Below are 8,586 nucleotides of genomic sequence, written 5' to 3' on the forward strand. Positions count from 1 at the left end.
GATTTTGCTGTGTTGATTTGTGATTCATCAATAACCCCGCCGTGGGTCACTGCTTCAGTTCTTTTCCATCTTCTTCCCTGCTTTTCCCCCTCTCTCTTTTCGCTTCTTCTTATCAGTTTAATCTCTTTGTCCGAGCTCAATTCGTGGGCTTTGCTTAAACTCCCAGTTAGCCGCGCCCTCTCGAAGCGAGGCATTATCCCATCAGCGTAAGTGTGGTTACGTCATTAGGACCTCCCCTCACGCATCACGTAAATTGGTAGACCATACGTCATCGTAGCAGCCATCTTGGGAGGGTGACGTGTATCTGAACTGTAGGGAGCTTAGCTGAGCTAGCTTGTGTAAGACATCAAAGCGTCCAGTGAGATTCCCGAAGCTGTTCTGTCTGTCAATGCTGATACGTCAAATGCCGGTGTTTTGAGGGCAGTGTTAAACAACTGTGAATTGAGTTAAGATCTGCTAACCGCTCATTTTAATCCATTGTTTATTTTTGTTTTGTTATTTTATTTCCACATATATATTTTGCATGTTTTAGTTTTAGTAGTGAGTAAGAATTCCAAAGTTGTTGAATCAGAGAATTACTGTAACAGGGAATTGCTTTTGGTTCAATAAAACCAACGACTGCGGAATAGACATTGTTTTGTGTTCAATCTAATTCACAGTTACCTGGCTATTCAGAATTCAGAGCTAACCTCCTTTGGAGTTAACATCTGATATTAATACAGAGACATATCATTGGATGGTGATAAGGAATAAGGATTTAAACTCTAATTGCAGTTACATTGGGGTTCTCACAGCTGCCGGATAAACCTCGTCGGTTAAAAGTCCGACCTGATCATTTATTCCAGCATAAATGAGTTAATAACAGCAAATTAACAATGCATTAGTGGTATAAATTCTTACAAGCTTATAGCTAACATCACCACCATTTGAACTATATTGTGTTATAGCGGAATTTTGAGTTGAATGATTTATTATTTAAATTATAATACCAAATTATAATTAATAATAATAATAAGCATATTCAACCAGCTTCTGGCATAACATGTGTAAGTTGCAAACAGCTGCTATAGTTGACTTGTAATGAGGTCCTTTAATTATAAAGTGTGGGGCTTGGTGTTACATGTTTGGACTTTGGGGTGGGAGGTCAGGTCACTGCCTTTAACTAATATTTAAGATAAGAATTCCTTTAATGTCCCTCAATGGGGAAATTCAGGTGTAACGGGGCAAACACACAATTATTAGTGATGCGAAAAAGAAAAAAAAGTAAACCGTCTAATCTGAAGTTAACTCTAAAGAAAACTCCAAGAGTATGATATAAAGGTAAATATCATTGTGAATATTGACCAAAAGGAAAAACAGTTATTTGAAAGTGAAAAAAAAACCTCCAGCCTATTTACCTAACACAGTGTGTATCAATAGAGACATGTATTTCTAGATGTAAATATTGGAACTGATATTCTGCCAAATAAATAATCTCAGACTTCGGGCCTCATCGGTGGTTTGTAGCTGAAGCAACTGAAGCTGTGTGCTATCTTTTGATCTCTCCTCTATTGGTCCAAAAATTATTACTTCAGTTTTGTTTTTATTCAGTTGAAGAACGTTTTGGCACTGTCATTACCCGATCCGTACCGGTAGCACGATCCGTACCATCAGCTCATTTGCCCAAGCACGAACAGAATAACGTCAGGGTCGGCAAAAAAAAATTTAATCACGGTACTGAAAATACTTATTTGTATACATAAATCATTAAATAATGCTAAACTATATCGTAAATTAAATATTGAAGACTTTTTTTTGAAAGAAATTGATACGTTTTACATTCTCTCCATTGTATTGCTTAACGTCATCATTGGATATGCTCAGAAGTCCGGGAAGATATCATTGCGTAACGTTTTTCTGTATTATCTGAATGCACTCTGTTAGTTTTATTGCTTATTCAAACAGGACTGTAAAAAAATATTTCATTCTTAATTATAAGGTGAATTTCGTTATACAAACATTTTTTTTATTAGAAAGTTAAAATTATCGATTGAGATTTTAGCGCCCTCTGGTGTACACATCGTAAACTAGAAAAGACCTCGTCATTATAGTAGCCGCATTGTTTTTTTTTTTTTTTACAAAAACGAACAGGGAATAGAACAAAGAACACACACAAAGCGAAGTCATACCTTATTAAAATACATTTATTAAAGGAGAAGTCCGGTCAAAATCAGAATTCAAACTGCTGAAAGTACTTTAAATATAAAATTACTACATACTGTGCAATAAATTATACGCTTTTTTAATTAAGAATAATTTTCATTTAATCATGTTTATGTGGAGGAATCCATCTTGGTCAGAATAGTACTGTCACCTCCCATTTTGTGACGTCACTCAGCGGACCCGCTGTTGAGCAACGACGCACTATTTTCCAAGATGGCGATGACTGGTGCTCTGTACGAAGCAGAGAGTGATGAAGTACTTAGTAACAGTGATGGGAGTTCCGTGGAGCTATCATCATCTGATAGCGATATGGATTTTTTAGAAGAGTTTCTTGACAGAAACCGGACTCATTTCCAGTGCAAACTCAGTCGGGCCCCCCAAGATATATATATATATGCGCATGTGCGAGTGTGTGTGTGTGTGTGTGTGCGCGCGCTCCGCCGCAGCACGGGTTTACCGACGCTGCAGCGGAGGAAAGATCGCGCTGAAGTGACTTCAGTTATATTTGCCCCCTAGTAAATAGAGCAGGTGGTCGTTATTGTATAAATATTAAAATATAAAAGCGTTCCAGCACATGCTGGGGCGGAGGGATACCACATCACATGTGGTATCCCTCCGCCCCTCTGGTCGGTAACCATCCCCGCAAATTCTAAAAAAAAAATTCTAAATTAAAAAATGACTTACTGAAAATCCTCGCTCTCATGTCATGTTCAAAACATTCTTCTTTGAAATGGTTGCTGCATATGACGTGTTTTCTCTCTGGCCAGAAGTTAGATGGCAAATCCGCTCTCTTCAAGTTGGCAATCCAGCGAACGAGCCTGGTGGCTCATGAATCAGAAAGTTGAAATAAGCAATGTTTTTTCTACTTTTACCAGTTGTGTTGGAACATCCAATGGCCATGCACGTGAGCATTGTTGCTGTAACAATAGCTCTTGCGAATATCAGTGGTGAAGTCCTCTGGAAATCTGAAATAATTGTTGATGATCGCAGCTATGTAGAACGGCTCCTATTGACTTTGCTTGGAAAGAGCGGAGAAATACTGTCGCCGCTCCGCTTTTCCACGTCGCAGGATGTGATGTCAGACGGCCCTTACTGCCCAAATATGGGCAGTAATGGCCGCCCCCATACACAGTGATCCAGACGACAATTTATATTTTTATTTTCTTATTGATTAAAGATAAGTTCATTAAATAACCACAAACATATTAGTTTTAATTATAGCTAATGGTACCCTGATTTTTCCTTGTTGACCGGACTTCCCCTTTAAGCACAAATTACATACATATGCAAATCAAATAAATGACAAAAAAACTTCAAACTTCTAACAAATTCTAAATCAAATACATTTCTGTACCCCTATAGACCATTTCATTGTTATTGTTTTGATCCAGGTTTTTCTCGCATGCGCGCCGGACTGGTAGGCAAAAGGCGAACACAATGGCGGACGCAAACAAAGGAAACGACGAGTTCTCGACGTATTTTTGTTCTTTAGATAACGTATCACAAGATCGTTTTAAGAGTAAGTTGATGGTTAATGGTATCAGATTGCCAGATCCATACAGCAAAAGCCTGAAGGGATGGAGCGATTCTGTCAAATGCTGGCCAAGTGTTCGTACGGCGACATATACAGCTGCCTTATCAACAGGCCAGCCCAGTACACGAGAGAGCATGAAAGCCATGAAACCACTGGACGGCTACAATTATTTTATATCGGGACATCAATCCCCGCGACCCCATGAGGGATTAAGCGGGTCAGAAAATGGATGGATGGATAGATGGATGGATGTTCAGACATGTTTGTGTAACATATGAAAGCGGAGTCGGACACAGACAACGCCTCAGCAGAGAGGAAGACACGCCACCGGTAGGTTAAAAAAAACATTGTTCACTAAGGATTATTTTTGGTGTTTTTGTCTTATTAATCCTTTTCACAGACTCGTGCCAGAGGGTTTGCATACATTGTACATGTAGGTATATTATTACGAAACGAACGTTTACGTCTTGACTTAAATATATATCCTAATTTTTCATTTATATAATTATTCAAGTAGAACAATGACCAGTGTAAAATTAAGTTATATTTACCGGAGATGAAGTGTAGACTGCAAATTCTGTCATGGTATGATGGCTCCCACAGTCGATTGGGATTGTCTGACTGCGTCTTTTTAATTGAAATTGTCCATTTCTTTTGTCTTTCTTCGTCCTTCGGTAAACGAAAGAAACGTACATCCAACGATTTGGAAAGCCTCTGTGTGCAACCGGGAGCACAACAAGTCGTAGGCATTGTTTAGATTCCAAAAATAAACAAGCTAAAAGCACACTCTAATTCACCCGTTTTGTCATGGTAGTAGACGAGAACAGTACTGTTTTTGCCTACCCGCGGGACCCGGATGTAGCGCGGATGAACTGGTCTATATGTGTTTATGGCTGGGGGTTTATGTACTTTAAGAAATGGTTTATATATTTTTGTTTCCCTAACCACAACTGGGAAACATTTTTGCTATTAAAAAAACAAAAAACAATGTATTTTTTTATGTATTTCTGTTGTTGAATTTTTAGAATATGCAATATTGCCGCAAATACAAAGATATATAAAAAGAAACCCCTACCTCGAAAAAATGCAAAAGAATAAAAAAGTAAGAAAACGAAATATTTCCTACCGGAAATTATTCTGTTCGCGTACGCGCAAATGAGCTGAAGGTACGGATCGTGCTACCGGTATGGATCGGGCAGTGACAGGCACATCCATGGGTTCATAGTCACCTGGTGACATGGTGATGTAGAGCTGTGTGTCGTCTGCATAGTTATGGTAACTGATGTTGTTTTTTATGATCTGTGCTAGAGGAAGCATGTAGATATTGAATAGGAGGGAACAAAGGGTGGACCCTTGGGGAACCTCGCATGTGATTTTTGTGGTCTTTGATGTAAAGTTACCCACTGACACAAAAAAGTCCCTGTCCTTTAAGTAGGGTTTAAACCAGTCGAATGCTGTACCAGAAAGACCGACCCAGTTTTCCAGCGCTCTAAGAGAATGGAATATCAAATGCTGCACTAAGGTCCAATAATACCAGCAATGTGGTTCTTCCACAGTCTGCATTTATATGGATATCATTAAACACATTGACAAGGGTGGTTTCTGTACTGTGGTGATCACAGGGTCTGGTCATTGTTAGGAAGCTGTTTAATTGTTGAAACAGAGCTTTTTAAATAATCTTACAGATAAAGGGGAGGTTTGAGATGGGCCTGTAGTTCTGCACAGGTAGTTTATCTAAACTGTTCGTTTTAAACAGTGGTTTGATAATTGCTGTTTCCAGGAACTGGGGGAAAACACCACACAGAAGGGACATGTTCATTATCTAAGTCAAATCAGATCCAATGACAGGCAAAACTTTCTTAAAGAAAGATGTGGGTAAAACATCAAGGCAGCAGGAGGAGGAACTTAGCTGGTAAATGATTTCCTCTAAGTGTTTGTAGTTTATTTGGGTGAATTGGGACATTTTATCAAGATAAGTTCCAGTTGGATACAACTTTGGTTCTGAACTTGATATGGGTGTACAGACTGATCCTCTAATCTTTTGGATTTTCTCAGTAAAGTAGTTAGCAAATTCCTTGCAGGCCCTGGTGGAGTGGAGTTCAGAAGCCACAGACAGGAGGATTTGTTTACCTGTTGACCATGGCAAAACAAGCACAAGCATTATTAATGTTTTTGTTGATAATCTCAGAGATCATCAACAGTAAACACAATGGTAATCATATATATGCCACACCGGATTATAAAGCACACCATAAATTTTTGAGAAAATGTAAGGATTTGAAGTGAGATTTATAGTCTGAAAAATAGGGTAGTTACATGGAGGCCCAAGGGGTATATCCAAAAAAAAGTAAGTAAAATAAAAATCTTGATTTTCCAAAATCTAAATCCTGACGCCTATCCTAACGCAAAAATTGCAAATTCGAATTAATTGATAAAATCATTTCATCGCCCAGCCCTAGTTGGAGCCAGCAGATTGACAGAAAGGAACAATGCTATCATATTATATAATTATACAGTTATGCTGCACTATAACTGTAACCATAACTGTAACTATAACTGTAATAACCAACGTGCAATAACTAATGTACAATTCTATTTAATACACTGTGCAATAATCCTGAAAAAAGTGACTGCTATTACCACCTGAATATATGTCAATACATATGTATATAAGTCACTGTGAATGTACATAAGACAACCTCTGCCTAATTTCAATTTTGTCATTTTATTCTTATTTTTCTTATCTACTTCTTTTTTTATCCACTGTATAAACGAGGACACACTGTATATAACCGATGCACCTTGTCCTACTTTGGCACCTTCTTCTGATTATTGATTACTGAGCCGATGTGACATGTGAATTTCTCCAATGTGAGATCAATAAAGCCTGTCTTATCTTATCTTATCATGAGAGTTGGGAAATGTCAGAAACCAGGCAAACAGGACCCATTTTGAAAGTTTTCTAAATCTAACACACAAGTTGAAGGTTTAGATCAGGGGTGTCAAACATACGGCCCGTGGGCCGGTTCCGGCCCGCCGTACAGTTTAGTCCGGCCCGGTGGCTAAATGCATTATCATTATAAAATATATATATATATATATATATATATATATATATATATATATTTTTTTTTTTTTTTTCTTTTTTTTTTTCCCAGTGTCCTGTCTGACAATGTGGCAATAATAATTGTTGTCTTAATGCCAAAAAGGGCTCATCAGATTGGACTTTCACAAGTGGAGCAGTACTGCTTTTGCCATTGTGCTCCGCTTGATTTATGAATGTGAATAGTTTTATTGTGATTCATGCAGGGAATATCTCAAATGATATGGACACTACAATAGGAAAGTAGGAGAGGAAAGGAAGAACAAGAAGAAAAAAAGAAAAGGTGAAAGAAAGAAGAGATAAAAGGAAGAGAATGATAAAACAATTATTGGAAAAAAAAACATGTACTTCGTTTAATTGAAAATCTGCAGTTCCTATATTGTCCACGAGGGGCGCTGTGTTTTAATCAGCGGATGGTAGCACTTAGCTTCAGATGTGGAAAATTGATTTAAAATAATTTCTTAATTTTTATCTGTTTGATGTATTTTGTCATGCAGGACAGTGTTTTTAAGTTCCAAAAAATGTGAAAACATTTTTTTCAACATTGTACAATCACTGTGATCAGTTCTTATGCATAATGCACAAGCAAATGTTTAACTGAGTAAAAGTATTATTGAAATTGCACATACTTTTCTTAAAAACACTGAGGTTATTCATAATATAATGTGTAAAAGTGAAATTCATTTAATACAAAAATCAACAAGTCCACTTTTATTAGTTCTATTTAATCTTGCAATGAGTTTACTCTTGTGGCCCTATTAAGCTGTATGCGGCCCCTAAACCAAAATGAGTTTGACACCCCTGGTTTGGATGAAGCATCTAAACAGTTAAAACACCAATCAGGTTTAAAAGATTCCTCCAATTATAGATTTTGTTTGTTAAAAATGTGGAAAATTATGTTTAATTTTCCCATCAGTGCACATTAAATTGATCAATAGCATAAAACTAAAATTATAATTTCATGCCATAGATCCGTGTTTATCAAGGTAAGTTAACTTGCAAATAACATATCAGAATCCTTTGCCGATTAACAGCACACACACACACACACACACACACACACACACACACACACACACACACACACACACACACACACACACACACACACACACACTTCAAATGAGTTTAAAGATGTTTTTCTGTAAACAGGTGTTGTGTAGCCCATTCGTTGTTCCTAATTGCAACTAACTGGACCTCATTAGACAGATTTGTTCTCACTTTTGGATTAGTGTCTTATAATAACATCTTAGGTCCCAAGGTGTTGCTGCAATCAAAGGCGTTAACATGTTAGAGGATACACAACATGATTAAGAGACCACAAAGGAATACATGATGCAATCTTTTTTTTTAAACAATGTTTTTTATTAATTTCCAATAAGAGTATACAAACACATGTTGACACGTGTTACACTGTTTGCATAATGAAAAGCAGGTCAAACTTGTTGCACACAAATATATAAAACAAACTAAAACAAATAATTTATTTAAATTAATTCAAATTAAGATTTCAAAAAGTACGTACATAAATCAATAAAAATTATTACAATTACAAATAATAATGTCGAAAATAAAATGTAGAAATAAAACTAATGAATCAAACTACTACACTCAATAGCCTTACAATTAAACGCAATCTACTGTTGCTCAAGAAAGTCCATTAAGGGTGTCCATATTTCTTCAAATTCTTGTGCATAATTTGCTTTTACGATTGTATTTATTTGAGGGGTAATCTTAATTCCAAGGT

Source organism: Fundulus heteroclitus, chromosome 7 (genome assembly GCF_011125445.2).
Source record: "Fundulus heteroclitus isolate FHET01 chromosome 7, MU-UCD_Fhet_4.1, whole genome shotgun sequence".
NCBI classification, from domain to species: Eukaryota; Metazoa; Chordata; class Actinopteri; order Cyprinodontiformes; family Fundulidae; genus Fundulus; species Fundulus heteroclitus.